Source organism: Lithobates pipiens, unplaced genomic scaffold (assembly GCF_037356315.1).
Source record: "Lithobates pipiens isolate NorthernLeopardFrog02 unplaced genomic scaffold, aLitPip1_a1.2 Scaffold_8, whole genome shotgun sequence".
In the NCBI taxonomy this organism is placed as follows: domain Eukaryota; kingdom Metazoa; phylum Chordata; class Amphibia; order Anura; family Ranidae; genus Lithobates; species Lithobates pipiens.
In genome coordinates, this window is record NW_027507903.1 from 657,457,673 (window position 1) to 657,481,356 (window position 23,684).

Here is a 23,684-nt window from a genome sequence, read left to right on the forward strand (position 1 = left end):
AGGTTGCATGCTCGGATAAAGGGTCTGGTATTGAATTTTTAGGGGGACCCCCACGTCAATTTTTTTTAAAATTTGACGTGGGGGTCCCCCTAAATATCCATACCAGACCCTTCAGGTCTGGTATGGATATTTAGGGGGACCCCCACATAAAAATTTTTTTGTAAATTTGACACGGGGTTCCCCTTAATATCCATACCAGACCTCAAGGGCCTGGTAATTGAATTTAGGGGAACCCCCATGCTTTTTTTTTTAATTTTTATTTTTTTTATCAATGAATGAATTGTCGGCTAATACAGAGAACACTCATTGAGTGTTTTCTGTATTACGGGGAGCCGACAATGGAAAGTGATTTTAAAAGACTTTTTTTCCTTGCGAAATGACACTTTGTGCAGCGACAGTTCTAAGCACGGGAGACATGCGCCCCTTCACAGGCATACTATAGACACCCCCCAGGTATGACATTTAAAGGAATATTACACTTTTATTGTTTCACTTTAATCATTTATTAAAATCACTGCTCCTGAAAAAAACGTCCGTTTAAAAAAAAAAAAAATTGCATTGATCCATGTCCCCTGGGGCAGGACCCGGGTCCCCAAACACTTTTTAGGACAGTAACTTGCAAATTAGCCTTTCAAATTAGCACCTTAGATTTCTCCCATAGACTTGTATAGGGTGTTCCGGCTTTTCGAATTTGCTGCGAACAGCCCAAATTGTTCACTGTCCGCTGAACAGGCAATGTTCGAGTCGAACTCGAAGCTCATCCCTAGTGGCGTGTCTCTATATATGTGGATTTATGGGTCTGTGTCTATTTGTGTACTAGCATTGTGTCTATTTTTTTTTTTTTTGTGCAGATGAAGCCGATGGTTTCTTTTGTGTCCTGGTTGGCAGGAAGTGCAGGATGAGTCTGGCAAAGGCAGAGATCTGGGTGGAGAGAGGGATGGAGGGGGTGGAGGGGGTCGGAGTGGAGGGGGAATCTGGGAAACAGTCTCAGTTCTCAGTAAATGTGATGTCAAAGTTTGGGAAACGAAACTCAGCGAACTCACAGATCATTTCATGCCCTGCGCCTCCCCCACCAAGGACTCGGCACCAGGTAAGAGGCACGATATTACTTCTAACTCCACTTACAGTACAATTTTTCTATTCCACCAAGACTCCAATGCTCAGATTCTGCACCCCGCAACATCCTTTTGAATAAACGGAGTGTCACTTTTCTTGCTGCATTCCCTATAATGGAAAAACAAATGCAAGGCAGAGGGCCCCTTCTAACTGCTGCAAGAGGCTGCTGGGGATGGAGAACTCAGTTTCAGGAGGAACGATCCTTTGCCAATCTTTAGCTTGTTAACCACTTGCTTACTGGGCACTTAAACCCCCCTCAGTCCCAGACCAATTTTCAGCTTTCAGCGCTGATGCACTTTGAATGACAATTGCGCGGTCATACAACACTGTACCCAAATGACATTTTTATCATTTTTTTCCCACAAATAGAGCTTTCTTTTGGTGGTATTTAGTTACAGCTCGGAGTTTTATTTTTTGCTAAACAAACAAAAAAAGATGCAAAAAAAAATAATGTTTAATAGTTTGTTATAAAATTTTGTAAACAGGTCATTTTTCTCCTTCATTGAAGTGCGCTGATGAGGTGACACTGATAGGCTGCACTGGTGGGCACTGATAGGCTGCATTGGTGGGCACTGATAGGCTGCACTGGTGGGCACTGATAGGCTGCATTGGTGGGCACTGATAGGCTGCACTGGTGGGCACTGATAGGCATAGTTAAGGCGGCACTAATAGGCACAGATAAGGTGGCACCGATAGGCACAGATAAGGCAGTACTGATGGGCACAGATAAGGCGGCACTGATGGGCAAAGATGGGCACAGATAAGGTGGCACGAATGGGTGGCATGGATGGGTGGCACGGATGGGTGGCACTAAGGGGCACTGATAGGTACCACTGATAGATGGAACTGATGGGCACTGATAGGTGGCACTGATAGGTGGGTCTGATAGGTGGCACTGCTGGGCGGCACTGCTGGGCACTGATGGGCACTGGTAGATGACACTGATGGGCACGGATATGTGGCACTGGGGTGCAGCACCATTGTTGAGGCAGATTGTGGGCACTGCTGGGTGGCACTGTGGGCACTGCTGGGTGGCACTGCTGGGTGGCACTGTGGGCACTGCTGGGTGGCACTGATGGGGGGCACTTATTATTTAATGAGCTGGCACTGGCAGGGGGCAGGTGGGTACTAGCAGGGCTGGCCGTGATCGGGACTGATGTCCCGATCATGGCCGCCGGTGATCGGCTCTTTTTTCTCTCCTCGCGCTGTCAGCGAGAGGAGGAATAATAGCCGATTACCGGCTCCGTTGTATCACATGATCAGCTGTCATTGGCTGACAGTTGATCACGTGATAAGGGGTCGGGATCGACCCCTTGCTCGGATCGGTGATCAGGCGAGTCTCATAGACTCGCTGATCACAGAGCGCGCCGCGCGCACCCCTCAGGGGGCGCGCAGGCCGCTTGTGCACGGGACGACGTCAATAGACGTAGTCCCGGCAAAGGAGGTCGGCGCTGTAGCCGTCATTCGGCTATAGCGCGGGTCTCAAGTGGTTAACCCACTTGTGATAATAATAAAGTTACTAAAAATACTATAAATAAAAGTGGTTCTAAAGGCCGAAGTTTTTTTTTTTTTTTTCCTTAAAGTGATTGTAAAGGCATATATACATTATCGCACAAAAGTGAGTACACCCCTCACGTTCTTGTAAATCTTCTCTTCTACCTTTTCATGTGACAACACTGAAGAAATGACACTTGTCTACAAAGTAGTGAGTGTACAGCTTGTATAACAGTGTAAATTTGCCGTCCCCTCAAAATAACTCAACACACAGCCATTAATGTCTAAACCGCTGGCAACAAAAGTGAGTACACCCCTAAGTGAAAATGTCCAAATTGGGCCCAAAGTGTCAATATGTTGTGTGGCCGCCATTATTTTCCAGCCTCTTGGGCATGGAGGTCACCAGAGCTTCACAGGTCACCACTGGAGTCCTCTTCCCCTCCTCCATGATGACATCACGGAGCTGGTGGATGTTGGAGACCTTCCACTCCTCCACCTTCCATTTGCAGATGCCCCACAGATGATCAATAGGGTTTAGGTCTGGAGACATGCTTGGCCAGTCCATCACCTTTACCTTCAGCTTCTTTAGCAAGGCAGTGGTGGTCTTGGAGGTGTGTTTGGGGTCGTTATCATGTTGGAATACTGCCCTGCGGCCCAGTCTCCAATGGGAGAGGATCATGCTCTGCTTCAGTATGTCACAGTACATGTTGGCATTCATGGTTCCCTCAATGAACTGTAGCCCCCCAGTGCCGGCAGCACTCATGCAGCCCCAGACCATGACACTCCCACCACCATGCTTGACTGTAGGGAAGACACACTGGTCTTTGTACTCTTTACCTGGTTGCCGCCACACACGCCTTACACCATCTGAACCAAATAAGTTTGGTTTGATGCAGTGTGCGGCGTATTGTCTGAGCACTGACAGGCTGACCCCTCACCCCTTCAACCTCTGCAGCAATGCTGGCAGCACTCATACGTCTATTTCCCAAAGACAACCTCTGGATATGACGCTGAGCACGTGACCTCAACTTCTTTGGTGGACCATGGCGAGGCCTGTTCTGAGTGGAACCTGTATGGAATGCTGTGCTTCCATCTACACTATATTACCAAAAGTATTGGGACGCTTGCCTTTACACGCACATGAATTTAATGACATCCCAGTCTTAGTCTGTAAGTTCAATATTGAGCTGGCCCCGCCCTTTGCAGCTATAACAGCGTCAACTCTTCTGGGGTGGCTGTCCACAAGGTTTAGGAGTGTGTCTATGGGGATGTTTGACCGTTCTTCCAGAAGCGCATTTATGAGGTCAGGCACTGATGTTGAATGAGAAGGCCTGGATAGCAGTCTCTGCCCTAGATCACCCCAAAAGTGTTCTATTGGAGGTCAGGACACTGTGCAGGCCAGTCAAGTTCCTCCACCCCAAACTTGCTCATCCATGTCTTTATGGACCTTGCTTTGTGCACTGGTCCGCAATCATTTGGTGGAGGGGGGATTATGGTGTGGGGGGTTGTCTTTCAGGGGTTGGGCTTGGCCCCTTAGTTCCAGTGAAGGGAACTCTTAAGACATCAGCATACCAAGAAATTTTGGACAATTTCATGCTCCCAACTTTGTGGGAAGAGTTTGGGGACGGCCCCTTCCTGTTCCAACATGACTGCCCACCAGCGCACAAAGCAAAGTCCATAAAGACATGGATGAGAGAGTTTGAGGTGGAGGAACTTCACTGACCTTCTACCCATCTGTTGTCCCAGCCCTGTCCATCTGGATCCAGTGATCCAGTGATGTGCATGAGAGAAGCCGCTTTCCCAGTTCTCTCTCTCTTCATTGGCTCCCGCTGCTGTCAATCACTGCCAGTGAGCCAATGAGGTAAGAGCGGGGGTTGGGCGGGGGTTCTGCGATGTCCATTCACGGGAGCGTGGCTTGGGAGCGAGCCTGCAAGAGATTTGCTATTCGGGGCAGTCGAGGGGGGAGGAGCCAGGACCCAAAAAGAAGAGGATCGAGGGCTGCTCTGTGCAAAACCATTACACAGAGCACATAAATATAACATGTTTGTTATTTTAATAAGAATAAAAAAAAAAGAACCTTTAGAATAACTTTAAAAAGGAAAAATGAATAATAAAATGTATTAAAACAAAGAAAGCCATTGGCTCCTGCCGCTGTCTAATCACATCCAGTGAGCCAATGAGGTGAGAGTGTGGAGGGGGGGCGGGGCTGAGCTGTGCTCTGTGCACAATGCAGCTCAAGGGGCTTGCTATTGGAGGCAGCTGGAAGGGGGAGGAGCCAGGTCTGCCAGCAGGGGACCCAAAAAGAAGAGGATTGGGGCTGTTCTCTGTGCAAAGCCATTACACAGTGCAGGTATTTGTTATTTAAAAAATAAAAAATTATAAAAAAAAATAATAATTAGAACCTTAAGAATAAATTTAAAAAATAAAAATTCAGAATAAAATGTATTAAAACAAACAAACAAACAAAAACCCCCGTTGCCTTGCACACACACCCACAAATGCACATTTGTAAACATATTATAAAATGTAATATTATATTGTGTGTGTTTTTACTAAAATTATTATTTTTTTCCCTGAAAATATGGGTTTAATAAACAAATAAACTTGTTATCCAAATTATTGTGTAACAAAAAAAAAAAAAAAAAAGTTAAAAGTTTACATGTGTGGATTTTTTATATTGCTGTCGTGGAGAAGTAAAACCAGTTATTTTGTTGCTGCGTTGAAGGAATTTCGGTCTCCGGCGAGTCGTCCCGTCCTTGAGGGTGACCTTGGCTCTGTCACTTGGATCATGCAAAGATTGATTTTTGGCAGCGATAGTGAATTAATGTCCCCGTATTATCTGCAGACGTTCTCCGGGGGTTCGATCTTTAAGCTTTAATACATCCTCCCTGCAGAAAAGGAAGTCGTTGTTACATTGTGTGTGAGCCGACACACAAACAGCCCAACACCATAGATGCCAGTGGTCCCGGATTTGTCAGGACAGTTCCTCATCTTGGCCCTGCTGTGTCCAGGGCCCCCCAAGGCTGTGTCCAGGGTCCCTTCATACTGTACCCAGGGCCCCCCATGCTGTGTCCAGGGCTCCCCATGCTGTGTCCAGAGCTCCCCAATTCTGTGTCCATGGCACTCCCATGCTGTGTCCAAGGCCTTCCCAATGCTGTGTCCAGGCCCCCCCCCCCAATGCTGTGTCCAGGGCCCCCCAATGCTGTGTCCAGGGCCCCCCAATGCTGTGTCCAGGGCCCCTCATGCTGTGCCCAGGGTCCCCCCATGCTGTGTACAGGGCCCCCATGCTGTGTCCAGGGCCTTCCTAATGCTGTATCCATGGCCTCCCAATGCTGTGTCCAGAACCTTCCTAATGCTGTGTCCATGGCCCCCCAATGCTGTGTCCAGAACCTTCCTAATGCTGTGTCCAGGGCCTTCCTAATGCTGTGTCCAGGCACCCACATGCTGTGTCCAGGGCCCCCCAATGCTGTGTCCAGGGCCCCCCAATGCTGTGTCCAGGCCCCCTCATGCTGTGTCCAGGCCCCCTCATGCTGTGTCCAGGGCCCCCCAATGCTGTGTCCACAGCCCCCCAATGCTGTGTCCAGGGCCTTCCCAATGCTGTGTCCAGGGCCTTCCTAATGCTGTGTCCAGGGCCTTCCTAATGTTGTGTCCAGGCACCCTCATGCTGTGTCCAGGCCCCTCATGCTGTGTACAGGGCCCCCATGCTGTGTCCAGGGCCTTCCTAATGTTGTGTCCAGGCACCCTCATGCTGTGTCCAGGCCCCTCATGCTGTGTACAGGGCCCCCATGCTGTGTACAGGGCCCCCATGCTGTGTACAGGGCCTTCCTAATGCTGTATCCAGGGCCTCCCAATGCTGTGTCCAGAACCTTCCTAATGCTGTGTCCATGGCCCCCCAATGCTGTGTCCAGAACCTTCCTAATGCTGTGTCCAGGCACCCTCATGCTGTGTCCAGGCCCCCTCATGCTTTGTCCAGGCCCCCTCATGCTGTGTCCAGGCCCCCTCATGCTGTGTCCAGGGCCCCCCAATGCTGTGTCCAGGGCCTTCCTAATGCTGTGTCCAGGGCCTTCCTAATGCTGTGTCCAGGGCCTTCCTAATGTTGTGTCCAGGCACCCACATGCTGTGTCCAGGGCCTTCCCAATGCTGTGTCCAGGGCCTTCCTAATGCTGTGTCCAGGGCCTTCCTAATGTTGTGTCCAGGCACCCTCATGCTGTGTCCAGGCCCCTCATGCTGTGTACAGGGCCCCCATGCTGTGTCCAGGGCCTTCCTAATGTTGTGTCCAGGCACCCTCATGCTGTGTCCAGGCCCCTCATGCTGTGTACAGGGCCCCCATGCTGTGTACAGGGCCCCCATGCTGTGTACAGGGCCTTCCTAATGCTGTATCCAGGGCCTCCCAATGCTGTGTCCAGAACCTTCCTAATGCTGTGTCCATGGCCCCCCAATGCTGTGTCCAGAACCTTCCTAATGCTGTGTCCAGGCACCCTCATGCTGTGTCCAGGCCCCCTCATGCTTTGTCCAGGCCCCCTCATGCTGTGTCCAGGCCCCCTCATGCTGTGTCCAGGGCCCCCCAATGCTGTGTCCAGGGCCTTCCCAATGCTGTGTCCAGGGCCTTCCCAATGCTGTGTCCAGGGCCTTCCTAATGCTGTGTCCAGGGCCTTCCTAATGCTGTGTCCAGGGCCTTCCTAATGCTGTGTCCAGGCACCCTCATGCTTTGTCCAGGCCCCCTCATGCTGTGTCCAGGCCCCCTCATGCTGTGTCCAGGGCCCCCCAATGCTGTGTCCAGGGCCTTCCCAATGCTGTGTCCAGGGCCTTCCCAATGCTGTGTCCAGGGCCTTCCTAATGCTGTGTCCAGGGCCTTCCTAATGCTGTGTCCAGGGCCTTCCTAATGCTGTGTCCAGGCACCCTCATGCTTTGTCCAGGCCCCCTCATGCTGTGTCCAGGCCCCCTCATGCTGTGTCCAGGGCCCCCCAATGCTGTGTCCAGGGCCTTCCCAATGCTGTATCCAGGGCCTCCCAATGCTGTGTCCAGAACCTTCCTAATGCTATGTCCAGGCCCCCCAATGCTGTGTCCAGGGCTTCCCAATGCTGTGTCCAGAACCTTCCTAATGCTATGTCCAGGCCCCCCAATGCTGTGTCCAGGGCTTCCCAATGCAGTGTCCACAGCCCCCCAATGCTGTGTCCAGGGCCTTCCTAATGCTGTGTCCAGGCCCCCTCATGCTGTGTCCAGGGCCTTCCCAATGCTGTGTCCAGGGCCCCCCAATGCTGTGTCCAGGGCCTTCCCAATGCTGTGTCCAGGGCTCCCCAACGCTGTGTCCACGGCCCCCCAATGCTCTGTCCAGGGCCCCCCAATGCTCTGTCCAGGGCCCCCCAATGCTGTGTCCAGGGCCTTCCCAATGCTGTGTCCAGGGCTCCCCTCATGCTATGTCCAGGCCCCCTCATGCTGTGTCCAGGGCCTTCCCAATGCTGTGTCCAGGGCCCCCCAATGCTGTGTCCATGGCCTTCCCAATGCTGTGTCCAGGCCCCCTCATGCTGTGTCCATGGCACCCCCATGCTGTGTTCAGGGCCTTCCCAATGCTGTGTCTAGGGCTCCCCAATGCTGTGTCCACGGCCCCCCAATGCTCTTTCCAGGGCCTCCCAATGCTCTGTCCAGGGCCCCCCAATGCTGTGTCCAGGGCTGGGGGATCAGAGCCACTGGTGTAACCGTCCCTTCATATTTACAGGCAGGACCAACCTTATAACGTGGCCTGAGGGGCAATCCCAGCCTATTAAGAGGGTGGGACCAACCCACAATGTGGGTGTGGTTTTGGGTGTGCCTAGGACCCAATGTTCTTGTTTAGGATCTAGTGTCCCCAGGAGACACTGCCACAAAAGGTTTTGGTTTGCTAAAGCAATAGAGGTCGTTCACTTGGCCAAGTGAATGTTAATGCCGAGCTCCATGCTTAGTAAATACCATCTAATTCTTTCGGGTCATGTGTCTTCTTCTAGAATCTTGGCGTGCTTTGTGTATTTCTTCCAGATCTCTGCAGACTTCCTGTAGAAAAGACCACTCCCTGCTGATCCCTCCTTGTGCAGGGTGACCGGTCTTGTCTCCGCCCCCTCCTGTCATTTTCAGCAGGCAGCCTGCAATGGGAGGAGCCTGCTGGGCCCTTTCCACAGCTCTGCGCTCTATCCTTGTGTGGGGGGGGGGCTGATCTTGTCTCCGCCCCCTCCTGTAGTTTCCTGTAGTCAGCTTGTAGTGTGTGGAGCTGTTAGGCCACTCCCACAAATCTGCTCTCTCTTCTTGTGCAGAAGGGGCTGATCTTGTTTCCGCCCCTCCTGAAGTTTTCTGTAGTATAGCTTGTAGTGGGTGGAGCTGTTAGGCCACCCCCCAAATCTGCTCTCTCTCCTTGTGCGGGGGGGGGGGGGGCTGATCTTGTCTCCGTACCCTCCGGTAAGCAGACAGCCTGTAGTGGGTGGAGCCTACTGGGCCCCGCCCACATCTCTTCTCTCTGTACAGCACAGGGGTGATGCCACTCCTACTTTTACAAGGTACCATCTGGGTTTGCAAAGACATTTGGTGCAAATAAAGTGGATTTATTTCACTAGTGACTATTGAGGAATAGATTTTTTTATTTGTCTTTATGTCCGGAGTTCAGCTTTAAGAAGTAAAGTGAAGTCACGTTCACTTTTAATACCCAATCATGCAAAAAAAGTCGTGTGGGTGTAATCTCCTGGCACATGATTGGATATCCACGCTGAACACAGCTTCACCTTATTTACTAACATTTCCAAAGTGAACGGTCTCTCCCGCTCTACGCCCCGTTCACACCTGAGCGATGCTTCCGTGACACGCTCTTTGTGCATGTTTTTTTATTTATTTTTTTGTGACGCGCTCTTTGTGCATTTTTAAAAAAATGTTTGCGTGTTTTTGTGATGTGCTCTTTGAGCATTTTTTTTTTTTGCGTGTTTTTGTGACACGTTCTTTGTTCATTTTTTTATTTATTTTTTGCGTGTTTTTGTGACATGCTCTTTGTGCATTTTTTTATTTATTTTTTGTGACATGCTCTTTGTGCATTTTTTTATTTATTTTTTGTGACGTGCTCTTTGTGCATTTTTTTTTCTGCGTGTTGTTGTGACACGCTCTTTGTGCATTTTTTTATTTATTTTTTGTGACACGCTCTTTGTGCATTTTTTTTATTTATTTTTTTGCATGTTTTTTGTGACACGCTCTTTGTGCATTTTTTATTGTGTGTTTTTGTGACGCGCTCTTTGAGCTTTTTTTTTGCGTGTTTTTGTGACATGCTCTTTGTGCATTTTTTATTTATTTTTTGTGTGTTTTTGTGACGCACTCTTTGTGCATTTTTAAAAAATGTTATGCGTGTTTGTGTGACGTGCTCTTTGAGCATTTTTTTTGCGTGTTTTTTGTGACATGCTCCTTGTGCATTTTTTTTATTTATTTTTTGTGACGTGCTCTTTGTGCATTTTTTTTTCTGCGTATTGTTGTGACACGCTCTTTGTGCATTTTTTATTGTGTGTTTTTGTGACTCGCTCTTTGAGCTTTTTTTTTTGCGTGTTTTTGTGACGCACTCTTTGTGCATTTTTAAAAAATTGTATGCGTGTTTGTGTGACGTGCTCTTTGAGCATTTTTTTTGCGTGTTTTTTTGTGACATGCTCCTTGTGCATTTTTTTTATTTATTTTTTGCGTGTTTTTGTGACACGCTCTTTGTGCATTTTTTTATTTATTTTTTGCGTGTTTTTGTGACACGCTCTTTGTGCATTTTTATTATTTATTTTTTGCGTGTTTTTGTGACGCGCTCTTTGTGTATTTTTTTTATATTTTTTTGCGTGGTTTTGTGACGCGCTCTTTGTGCATTTTTTTATTTAATTTTTGCGTGTTTTTGTGACGCGCTCTTTGAGCATTTATTTTTTATTTTTTTAGCGTGTTTTTGTGACGCCCTCTTTGTGCATTTTGAAAACAATTTTAGCGTGTTTTTGTGACGCGCTCTTTGTGACTTTTAAATTTTTTTATTTTTGCGTGTTTTTGTGACGCGCTTTTTTTTTTTTTTGGAGCGACACCCTTCATTCCGAACGGGCCTCCCTCCGCTCCGGAAAATGCGCCAAAAGAAGGTCATGCACAACATCGGAGCTCTGCGTTTGACTGCTATTTTTGCGCGTTTCGTCGTCGAAGAATAAAAAAAAAAAAGAATCACACCGCATTTGGGGGTGTCCCGAAAAAGATGGCGACGCAAGCGCATTTTGCTGCGATTCTGGAATCGCAAGGCAGAATTGCGTGATTCTGCCTGCAAATCCAATAGCAGGGCATTTAGCACACCTGCCAACATTTTGAGATGGGAATGAGGGACACCTACTAACAAATGTATGCTGGCATAGGACACACCCCCTGCCACGCCCCCTTAAAGGAGAATGAACCTAAAAAAAAAAGGTTAATTAAATCCACAAGGACTTTTTTTTTACCACTATTATTCCTTTATATTGGCTTTCGAAATGTACAAATGCAGCAATTTAGAATTAGGATGAAAGGTTTAGCGCTGGGAAACACTTTTTGAAAGATAAAAAGTGCATTTTATATGCTTCTATATGGGTCAGACCAAAAGGAGGGACAATGGAGGAGGAATGGGGTACGGCGGGACTTTGCTCCACATCGGGGACAGTCCCTCGATATCCGGGACAGTTGGGAGCTGTGCATTTCGTGAATGGTGTTTGCAGATGTTGGCGCGTCTGTGTGTTTATTTTGGACACAATATGCCGCCTAACCACCCAGCCTTGCCAGAACACAGAGCAAAGTCTGAACGTGGTTGACGAGGGAGGAAACAGGAGGGGTGGGGGGGGGGGAGGGGAAGGGGGATCTGGGTGAAGAGCCGAGAAACGAAACTAAGCTTTAAGATAATATGTTAGAGCCAACTTCCACATCAAACAGCGAGACATCCTCCAGCAGCAAACAGGCTAGAAGGACGCAGCATCAGGTACGAAGGACGGAACTATAGAGGGGATTTAGCCGGAAATTTGGGTGGGTGAAATGGAAAGAAATCTGACCAGAGCTGCAATCGGGTTGGTTGCTTCAGTTGGACCTCATGGTTGGCCTTAACCATGGGGGGGCCATGGGGGGACCTTTTTTATTTTTTCAAAGATGCTGAAACGTCATTTGCTGGCAATTTGAAACGCGCTTTTTTTTTTTTTTACTTTCTCACTTTTCCTCTATCAGTGCTAGGCAACCTCGGTCCTCCAGCTGTGGTGAAACTACAAATCCCATCACGCCTCTGCCTCTAGGAGCCATCATGACTGTGGTTGTCAGGGTCTTGCAGTGTATCATGGGACTTGTAGTTTCACCACAGCTGGAGGGCCGAGGTTGCTCATCCTGCAACATGTGTAGCACTCCCCCCCCCGTAGGGGGTCGCTGACTATATATTTCCCTGGGCTTCCCTCTCATTATCCTGCAGCCAGATGCTTGGTAGACATGTGCGATTAGTTTTGTACGAATCTCAAATTCATACGAATTTCTCAAAATTCGTTAGTTCGGGAGGATCCGAAATACGAATTGCCATGCGTCCGAATTTTGTACGCAATACGAACTTTTGTTTACGAATATCGGATTTCGGATCAGTTGTCGTCGCGTCGACGACTCAGTCAATATGCTTATGTTGAGGGGCTCCCACCATCCCTGTGCTGTGCTGACTTCCTCCTGGGGCTGTACCTCTGCTGTGCTCATTATGAGGGGCTCCCACCATCCCTGTGCTGTGCTGATTTCCTCCTGGGGCTGTACCTCTGCTGTGCTCATTATGAGGGGCTCCCACCATCCCTGTGCTGTGCTGACTTCCTCCTGGGGCTCTACCCCTGCTGTGCTCAGTATTTCAGCATAGCACAGGGATGGTGGGATCCCCTCATAATGAGCACAGCAGGGGTACAGCCCCAGGAGGAAGTCAGCATAGCACAGGGATGGTGGGAGCCCCTCATAATGAGCACAGCAGGGGTACAGCCCCAGGAGGAAGTCAGCATAGCACAGGGATGGTGGGAGCCCCTCATAATGAGCACAGCAGGGGTACAGCCCCAGGAGGAAGTCAGCATAGCACAGGGATGGTGGGAGCCCCTCATAATGAGCAGAGCAGAGGTTCAGCCCCAGGAGGAAGTCAGCATAGCACAGGGATGGTGGGAGCCCCACATAATGAGCACAGCAGGGGGACAACCCCAGGAGGAAGTCAGCATAGCACAGGGGTGGTGGGAGCCCCTCATAATAAGCAGCCCCAGGAGGAAGTCAGCACAGCACAGAGATGGTGGGAGCCCCTCATAATGAGCACAGCAGAGGTACAGCCCCAGGAGGAAGTCAGCACAGCACAGGGATGATGGGAGCCCCTCCTAATGAGCACATGGCTGCCATGTACAGCTGCTCCAGTTTTGATCCCCCGCACTGTACGGGGTCACCGGGGATGTGTGGGGTCACTGGAAATTGTTTGGTATTACCAAGTATGTGCTCTCCGCACATCCCCGTTGACCCCAAACAGTGTGGGGGGGATCTATCGAAACTGGAGCAGGCGAAAACTGGACCAGCGGTGCATGGCAGACAATCCGCTTCTCTATTTCTCATCTAACGAAAATTCGTATTTCGGATAGGAAATTCTTCAACGGAATTTTGGATAAAAACCAAACTTCCATCAGCATCGACTGTCATATTGAGGTATATATTTTTGCCTTTAAATTCATTGTAACGAACGTTCGTACAAGTTTTCACATGACCAGGTGCACACTCAACCGTTCGGTATCCAATGACCAGTCTGGGGCAATGATGGTCAACCTTGGCATCCCAGATTTTTTGGAACTACATTTCCCATGGTGCTCAACTAGACTGCAGAGTGTGTGAGCATCATGGGAAATGTAGTTTGGGTATTTTCACACGACCAGGTGTGCACACTCAACTGCTCGTTATCCAATGACCAGTCTAGGGCAGTGATGGTCAACCTTGGCACCCCAGATGTTTTGAAACTACATTTCCCATGATGCTCAACTAGACTGCAGAGTGCATGAGCATCATGGGAAATTAAGTTTGGGTATTTTCACACAACCAGGTGTGCACACTCAACTGCTCGTTATCCAATGACCAGTCTGGGGCAGTGATGGCGAACCTTGGCACCATCATGGTCGTGTGAAAATTGAACAGCAGCAAAACTTACATTTAAAATCAAAGTAATCAGCTTCACATAAATCAAGGACTTCCGGTCTCAGGCCGCGACTGATAGTGACGTCACCCGGCTTTCCCCTGATGCGTTGCGTCACAGATCACGTGACTTTATCAAGGGCAAGCCCTTGCACCCCTTGACAAAGTCACGTGAGCCGGGAAACGGGGAACAAGCATGTATTCATCCCTCCTAAATCATACAAGGCCAAATTCCCTTAGCTCTTAGCCCCAAAGCACCTTGACACATAGTTATATAGTAGGTATGTTGATGCAGACAACGGCCTCTTCCCCACAACCCTGGGCGGTGGTTGTGGGAGTCTGCGAGCAGGGAGCTTGTCGGAATCTGGAAGCCTCCAGATCCCCCCTCTCCCTAATGTGACTGAATATGAGGTACATGTGGTAGCTTGCCAAGGGAGGAGACTCCCCTGGTAAATCACATTGTCCACAAGTTGATGAGGACAAGGTTCCTCAACCACCAGACAGGGTTGTGGGTGTCTTCAGGCAGGGGGTGTTGTTTTGAATCTTGAAATCTCCTTTAAAAATAGGGGATAACCAGAGGTCCTTTACTAAAAATAAAACAGCCCAAAATTCCCATGATGTATATCCACATATGTACAATCACATCATCCAGTGATGTAGATGTACGTCAATTCTGACGCCCACTGATGCCACCAGGACCCATCTTGCCCTTTGTTTGCCTCTCGTTGAATGACAGGTCCAGTAAATCCGGCCATATATGGATTGATTTTCTTTCCTGCAACCATGAGTCTGTTTTGATGGTGGGATCTCTCCCGTGGAGCTATTGTGTTCTCTAGGTGGGTGGGGGCACGGGTAGCTATAGCTGCTGGCAAAAATTGCATGAAAAATCTGACATGCTGGTTGTACCCAAGTTGATCATTTTTGAACAACTTGGGTACAATCAGCCTGCCCATAGATGCCATAGATGGTTTAAGTCATGGTTGGTTCAGCAGGGGCATCTATGGTCGGCTTAAATGACAGGTGTTATATACAAGGGGGCGGGGTCTACTGGAAGAAATAACTGATCATATATGTGCACATGACCACATATGATCAATGACATCACTGGGACTCGTGACATCATTAATCATATATGGTCATGTCCATATACTCTTTCCTCTCTCTGATCACAACCTTATCTGTTTCACACACACCTGCTTCACACTCTCCTTGTCTCCTACCACCCATGCTGCCAACCCACAAACCACTACCCACAGAAACCTTCGTAACCTTAACCCTTCCCTTCTTCATTCTGCCACTGATGGCCTTTATGACAAAACCGCACCCCTGTCCTGCCCAGACCTAACCACTTCCATCTACAACAACACGTTGTCATCCTCCCTAGACGTACTCGCTCCTCTTCCTACATGCAGAACCAGGCCCCATCTGCCACAACCCTGGCAAACAGACGACACCAGAAGTCTCAAGAGACGCAGCCGTGCTCTTGAGCGAGCGTGGCGTAAATCTAAGTCCCTGCAAGACTTTACCATCTACAAATCTGCCCTTCTCAAATACAACTCCTGCCTCCACACTGCTATACAAACCGACTACAACACTCTCATCAAAACCCTCTCATCCAAGTTGTCAACTCTTTTCTACCCTTTAATTCCTTACTTCACCCCCCCCCCCCCCACTACCCCCACCCACTAACTTGCTTACCGCTCAACAGATTGCCAACCATTTCAAAAGCAAAATCTACACAATTCGCAAGGAGATATACAGCATTCAACTTCCTCCCCTACCCAACACATCAGGTCCAACACCACACTCAATGCTCTGCTCCTTCTGCCTAGTTACCACCGATGAAGTTGATAAACTCCTCTCCATGGCCCACCTCTCCATGGCCCACCTCACCACCTGTCCCCTCACAATTACTGCGACCACCTTCCCACTCAATCCTAAACTCCCTAACCCACATCTTCAACCTCTCCCTCTCCTCCGGCACCTTTCCTTCCCCCCTCTGACATGCACTGGTTACCCTTATACTCAAAAACCCTCACTAGACCCCACCTGTTTGAATAACTGAAGCCCCATCTCCCTGGTCCCATTTGCCTCCAAGCTCATCGAACGCCTTGTCCATGATCAAATGAGTTGCTACCTCACAGACAACAACCTTCTCGACCCCCTACAGTCCGGCTTCCGTCCACAACATTCTACTGGAACTGCCCTACTAAAACTCACCAATGACCTACTAATTGCTAAAACCAACGGCCATTACTCCATACTCATACTCTTAGACCTCTCTGCTGCCTTCGACACAGTTGACCACCTGCTCCTCCTCAGTAAACTCCACTCCCTTGCCCTTCCGTGATTCTGCTTTATCCTGGTTCTCCTCCTACCTATCTCAGCACGCTTCCAGTGTCACTTACAACTCCATCTCCTCTGCTCCCCTTCCTCTTTCTGTTGGGGTACCCCAAGGCTCTATACCTCTTCCCTGGGCAAGTTGATAACCTCTCATGGCTTCCAATACCAGTTCTACGCTGATGACACCCAGATCTATCTCTCCACTCCTCAACTCACCCCTTCGATCTCCTCACGGATCTCAAACTTACTGAATAACATCTCAGTATGGATGTCACACCACTTCCTCAAACTCAATATTTCTAAAACTAAGCTTGTAATATTTCCTTCTTCCCCTCCCCCCCCCCCCCGTGACTTCACCATTAAGATCAACAGTACAACCATTGGTCCCTCCACACATGCCAGGGGGTGCTGGGTGTAATCCTTGTCTCTGATCTCTCCTTCAGCCCCCACATCCAATCACTGGCTAAATCCTGTCACCTTCACCTCCGCAATATCTCCAGAATTCCACCCTTCCTGACTAAGGACACCACAAAGCAACGTATTCACTTCTTGATTATTTCCCGCCTTGACAACTGCAACTCTCTCCTTAATGGCCGACCCTTACACAGGTTATCCCCCCTTCAGTCTATTATGAATGCTGCTGCTAGACTAATACACCTCACTAACCGATCCGTGACTGCTGCCCCTCTCTGCCAATCCCTTCACTGGCTTCCTCTACCCCACCATATAAATTCAAAATGCTAACCACAACATACAAGGCCATCCACAACATCGCCCCCATCTACATCACCAACCTCATCTGCAGATATCGCCCAAATCGTCCTCTCCGCTCCTCTCAGGACCTCCTGCTCTCTAGCTCCCTTGTTACCTCCTCTCATGCTCACCTTTAGGACTTCTTCAGAGCTTTTCCCATCCTCTAGAACTCCCTTCCTTCGTATATCCGATCAGCCCCTAACCTGCCCACCTTTAGGAGATCCCTGAAAACTCACTTATTCAGAGAAGCCTTTCCCACACCCACCTAACAACTGTCCCCGAGCCACCCCCCATCAAATCATTCTCCGCATCTATTACCTTTTGTATCACCACCCCCTCCCTTTAGAATGTAAGCTCTACGAGCCGGGCCCTCCTGTCCCATCTGTATTGAGCTGTACTGTAATTGTGCTGTCCCCCCGCTACATTGTAAAATGCTGCGTAAACTGTTGGCGCTCTATAAATCGTGTATAATGATAATAAATAATAATAATATACACAGTCAGTGATTTCCCCTAGTAGACCCCATCCCCTGTTATATAACATCTGTCATTCACTGGACCTGTCATTTGACGGGAGACAAGAGAAGAGACCAGACATGAATTGGTGGAATTTTCTTTCTTTTGGAGGGTTGGTGGGCATTATGATTGACAGATATCAACATGGCTGGATGATGTGCCTGAAGGTGGATGTACATCATGGAACATTAGTAGGGGTGTTTTACTGAAGGACTTGTCAAAACTGTGTTTGTGTTCACTTTTTTTGTGAATTAAGAGGAGTAATATGACCCACATACTCATTCACATGGGGGGGGGGGGGGGGGGCACTGTGATGGAGACATCGGATGTATGGGGACACTGTAACTGGGACATCGGATGTATGGGGACACTGTGATGGGGGACACCTGATGTATGGGGACACTGTGATAGGGGACACCTGATGTACATTATGGGTACACTGTGTTGAGGGACATCTGATGTAAGGGGACACCTTATGTACAGTATATAAGCACTGTGAGGGGGGAACCCGATGTATATGGGCACTGTGATTTGGGAATCTGATGTAAGGGGACACTGCAATTGGGGACACCTGATGTATAGGGACACTGTGATTGGGGACACCTGATGTATAGGGACACTGTGATTGGGGACACCTTATGTACAGTATATGGACACTATGATGAGTGACACCTGATATATGGCGACACTGTGATGGGGGACACCTGATATATGGGGACACTGTGATGGGAGACACATGATGTATGGGGACACTGTGATGGGGAACACATGATGTATGGGGACACTGTGATGGGGAACACATGATGTATGGGGACACTGTGATGGGGAACACATGATGTATGGGGACACTGTGATGGGGGACACATGATGTATGGGGACACTGTGATGGAGGACACTGTGATGGAGGACACATGATGTATGGGGACACTGTGATGGGGGGACACTGTGATGGAGGACACATGATGTATGGGGACACTGTGATGGGGGACACATGATGTATGGGGACACTGTGATGGGGGACACTATGATGGGGGACACATGATGTATGGGGACTCTGTGATGGGGGACATATGATGTATGGAGACACTGTGATGTGGAACCTGATATATGGGGACACTGTGAAGGGGAACCTGATATATGGGGACACTGTGAAGGGGAACCTGATATATGGGGACACTGTGATTGGGAACCTGATATATGGGGACACTGTGATGGGGGACACCTGATATATGGAGACACTGTGATGGAGGACACCTGATATATGGGGACACTGTGATGGAGGACACCTGATATATGGGGACACTGTGATGGAGGACACCTGATATATGGGGACACTGTGATGGGGGGCACCTGATGTACATTATGGGTACACTGTGTTGAGGGACATCTGATGTAAGGGGACACCTTATGTACAGTATATGAGCACTGTGATGGGGGAATCTGATGTATGGGGACACTGTGATTGGGGACACCTTATGTACAGTATATGGACACTATGATGAGTGACACCTGATATATGGCGACACTGTGATGGGGGACACCTGATATATGGGGACACTGTGATGGGGGACACCTGATATATGGGGACACTGTGATGGGGGACACCTGATATATGGGGACACTGTGATGGGGAACACATGATGTATGGGGACACTGTGATGGGGGACACATGATGTATGGGGACACTGTGATGGGAACACCTGATGTATGGGGACACTGTGATGGGGAACACATGATGTATGGGGACACTGTGATGGGGACACTGTGATGGGGGACACATGATGTATGGGGACACTGTGATGGGGGGACACTGTGATGGAGGACACATGATGTATGGGGACACTGTGATGGGGGACACATGATGTATGGGGACACTGTGATGGGGGGACACTGTGATGGAGGACACATTGAAGGCTGGCCACAGGCCAGCCTGTATTTGTAGGAGGAGCCTGAGAGGGCTATTTAAACCTCCTCCTCTGTCAGGGCCAGTGTCGGTAGGTTTTCTGGGTTCCCACCCACCCGTTCCCCATTTTTATACATTCTCATAGTATTTTGTTCTTATTCTTACATTCAGGGTATGCCCTCTTCTCAGGCATACTGACCAGCTAGGCCAAGGCACACCTCAGGCCTTGGTTCTTAGGAGCATCGCGTTTCCCGCTTGAAGACTCTGACTACAAATGATGTATGGGGACACTGTGATGGGGGACACATGATGTATGGGGACACTGTTATGGGGGACACTATGATGGGGGACACATGATGTATGGGGACTCTGTGATGGGGGACACATGATGTATGGAGACACTGTGATGTGGAACCTGATATATGGGGACACTGTGAAGGGGAACCTGATATATGGGGACACTGTGATTGGGAACCTGATATATGGGGACACTGTGAAGAGTAACCTGATATATGGGGACACTGTGATGGGGGACACCTGATATATGGAGACACTGTGATGGAGGACACCTGATATATGGGGACACTGTGATGGAGGACACCTGATATATGGGGACACTGTGATGGAGGACACCTGATATATGGGGACACTGTGATGGAGGACACCTGATATATGGGGACACTGTGATGGGGGACACCTGATATATGGGGACACTGTGATGGGGAACCTGATATATGGGGACACTGTGATGGGGAACCTGATATATGGGGACACTGTGATGGAGGACACCTGATATATGGAGACACTGTGATGGGGAACCTGATATATGGGGACATTGCGATGGGGAACCTAATATATGGTGGAACCTGATATATGAGGACACTGTGATGGGGAACCTGATATATGGAGACACTGTGATGGGGAGCCTGATATATGGGGACATTGCGATGGGGAACCTAATATATGGGGGTACTGTGATGGGGGAACCTGATATATGGGGACACTGTGATGGGGAACCTGATATATGGGGACACTGTGATGGAGGAAACCTGATATATGGGTACAATGTGATTGGGAACACCTTATGTACAGTATATGAGCACTGTGATGCAGGAATCTGATGTATATGGGCACTGTGATGGGGAACACCTGATGTATATGGGCACTGTGATGGATAACACCTGATGTAAGGGGACAGTGATGAATGACACCTGATGTAAGGGGACAGTGATGGATGACACCTGATGTAAGGGGACAGTGATGAATGACACCTGATGTAAGGGGACAGTGATGAATGACACCTGATGTAAGGGGACAGTGATGGATGACACCTGATATAAGGGGACAGTGATGGATGACACCTGATGTAAGGGGACAGTGATGAATGACACCTGATGTAAGGGGACAGTGATGGATGACACCTGATATAAGGGGACAGTGATGAATGACACCTGATGTAAGGGGACAGTGATGAATGACACCTGATGTAAGGGGACAGTGATGAATGACACCTGATGTAAGGGGACAGTGATGGATGACACCTGATATAAGGGGACAGTGATGGATGACACCTGATGTAAGGGGACAGTGATGGATGACACCTGATATAAGGGGACAGTGATGGATGACACCTGATGTAAGGGGACAGTGATGGATGACACCTGATGTAAGGGGACAGTGATGGATGACACCTGATATAAGGGGACAGTGATGGATGACACCTGATGTAAGGGGACAGTAATGGATGACACCTGATGTAAGGGGACAGTGATGGATGACACCTGATGTAAGGGGACAGTGATAGATGACACCTGATATAAGGGGACAGTAATGGATGACACCTGATATAAGGGGACAGTAATGGATGACACCTGATATAAGGGGAGTCTGTGATGGGGACACTTGATGCAGGCTGGTGCATTACTTTGCCCAGGGGCCCGTGATGCTATTGGGATAGCAATGGTCCTGGCAGGCAGGGTGTGAGACACAGGCTTCTGCAAGAGTGTGTGTGAAGAAACGGGGGAACACCGGAGACACGTGCTGGCTGCTGAACTCAGAGATTTCTAGAGTGTTAAAAGCAGAAACTTCATCCAAAAAAGGAAGTTCCACCCTTCTCCCCCTCCCCCCTCCTCTGCCACATTTCTGCTCGGAACACCACCATGGATCCACCAGAAATGTCTCCCCTGAAGAACCGATTTAAACCACTGTGCTGCTATGGGACTACAGAGCCCAGTGTACTGTGGTGTCCGAGTCTGCTGTGCTGCTATGGGACTACAGAGTCCAGTGTACTGTGGTGTCCGAGTCTGCTGTGCTGCTATGGGACTACAGAGCCCAGTGTACCTGCAATTATTTGCAGTCCCATTTGAGCCCATTCATTTTGTATGGGCTCATATCGCACCGCAAATTATTGGTTAAAGCTGATAAAAAAAATAAACAAAGCAGCGGTGCCTGTGATAAAAAAAAAAAAAGAAATCTGTGCAGCAAATTAATAATAATATATAATAATAATAATAAAACTTTTTAATATTATTATTATTATTATTATTAATAATAATAATAATAATAATAATAATAATAATAATAATAATATTAATGCATTATGTTCCATTCATTTAGATGTGGCATTCATTATTTTGGATAATTCGCAACTTTGGATGAATTCGCATTCCTTACATTCACTAACAACCACATTTTAAAGGAAATTACAATACCTATAATTTAATAGTTATTAGTTAGTTATTATTCCGGATTTTCGCATTTTCGAACTTCCCGATTTCCGAATTTACAAATTTTCTAATTTACGAATACCGCATTGAAACAAATGGAACATAACAAATTACAATTTTTCTGAAGTTACACATTTATTGGAAATTTTTTTTTCGATCATAACGAATGAAAGGAATTGAACACCCTTGACGACCATCCTGGTTTATGCAGGCAGACCTCTGGGACCCTCGGATCCGTGAGAGACCAAATGAAACACGGGAAACAGGCTTGAGTTTGTGTTCATAAGATCTCTGTGTTTATTGAATACAACAGTAATATATACTGTATTATACCAGTAAAAATGCATGTCTAAGGGTTATTCAAACTTTACACTCAGTACTTTCTTATCAAGAGTCAGGCTGCTTGACTAGATAACAAGAAATAGCTGATGACTCGCTGACTCAGATTCAGCTTAACCACAATATCTCATAGGGTTTGGTCTATGCAAACTGCTAGTCAAACTGACCACGGCAAAACTTACACACACAAAAAGTAAATTTATACTTTATGTAAAATGGAGAGGAATCTAAGATGGAGTCAGTTGTTTATACATTCTATTATAACAAATGACCCAAAAAACACAAACAAATGAAACTAAAACGAACAAATTTTTCGGCAGTGCATGTTGTCTACCAGGCACAGCCAACCCACCTGGCTGCAGCCGCCCTTTTCAATAGCCCTCCAGGCTAACTACTCCCCACAGTCCACCAGACTAACACTCACAAGCCCACGCGGCTGACTCTCAGGAGATCTCCCATGGAAGAACGGGCTACATGTGGCAGTCCCCCCCCCTTGTAAGTCCCTAGTAGTGCTGACCTGCTCCCGTTGTCATCTCTCCTTGGTCATGTGCCTCTAGGAAGGGCTTCCTCCAAGTGTTGTGACAGGATCCATCCAGCACCCGATCCCCAGCCCAAGGTCACCCACCTGGACTAAAGGGCACTCCTCAGGGCCACCAACAACCTCCTCAGCACTCCATCTCCATCTTCCACCCCACTGCCCCTGCTGGCCTTGCCCATGTCTATTTATGAGGTGCACCCCCCCCCGCAAGCCCTTTACTGGGGATTGGAAAAGGTCCTCATAAATATTCCAAAATGCCCCTCCCTAGCCTCCGCCCTCCAACTCTAGAAGTTTTCTACAACCTTCTAGACCCCAGATGGGCTGTCAGGATGAGTCACCTATCCTGACTCAATGAACCCTGACCCAGATTCTCAGCTCAGGGTTAGTCCTGCGCTAACTCAATTTTCCTACACTACCAAACCTACACTACCAACTAGCACAGATTAGGAGGTGCTACACATGCTTTGTCATTGTTTTTTTTTTCCTTTGTTGTCTGAATATAAATCTATGTTTGTCCCAAGCATAGCAAATACTTTTCTATATAAGATACTCCGCTCCCACCCAACAGAAGGCCAAACCGGTTGGTTGCAACCAAGCTTCATACCAAACTGTCAGCTCATTTCTACTTCTCACCTGCCCAGGGCTGTCCTTGTGTATGTGGGGGAGACCATGGCTGTGCATTGAACTGGTGAGGGATCATCCCCAGGTCTGGGATAACGGGGGGGGGGTGGAGGGCAGAAGGGGAAGCTGCCCTGGGCACAGCGGAGCAAAGGGGGGAAGAGATTGCACACAGGCCAGTAAACCTATTCTACGGC

General features: G+C 48.5%; 1 protein-coding gene across 2 annotated transcripts in view; it reads left to right on the top strand.

Moving 5' to 3' along the window:
* The first annotated feature begins 946 nt into the window (after positions 1-946).
* Positions 947-23,684, top strand: part of LOC143961749 (placenta-specific gene 8 protein-like) — a 64,326-nt gene continuing 41,588 nt past the window's right edge. Inside the window, exon 1 of one of the 2 annotated variants that reach the window (XM_077471091.1) lies at positions 947-1,090. The gene's annotated coding sequence lies outside the window, so the exon portion shown is untranslated. Of the gene's footprint in view, positions 1,091-11,434; positions 11,570-23,684 lie in introns of those variants that run through there. The other variant, XM_077471090.1, reaches the window with a different exon arrangement.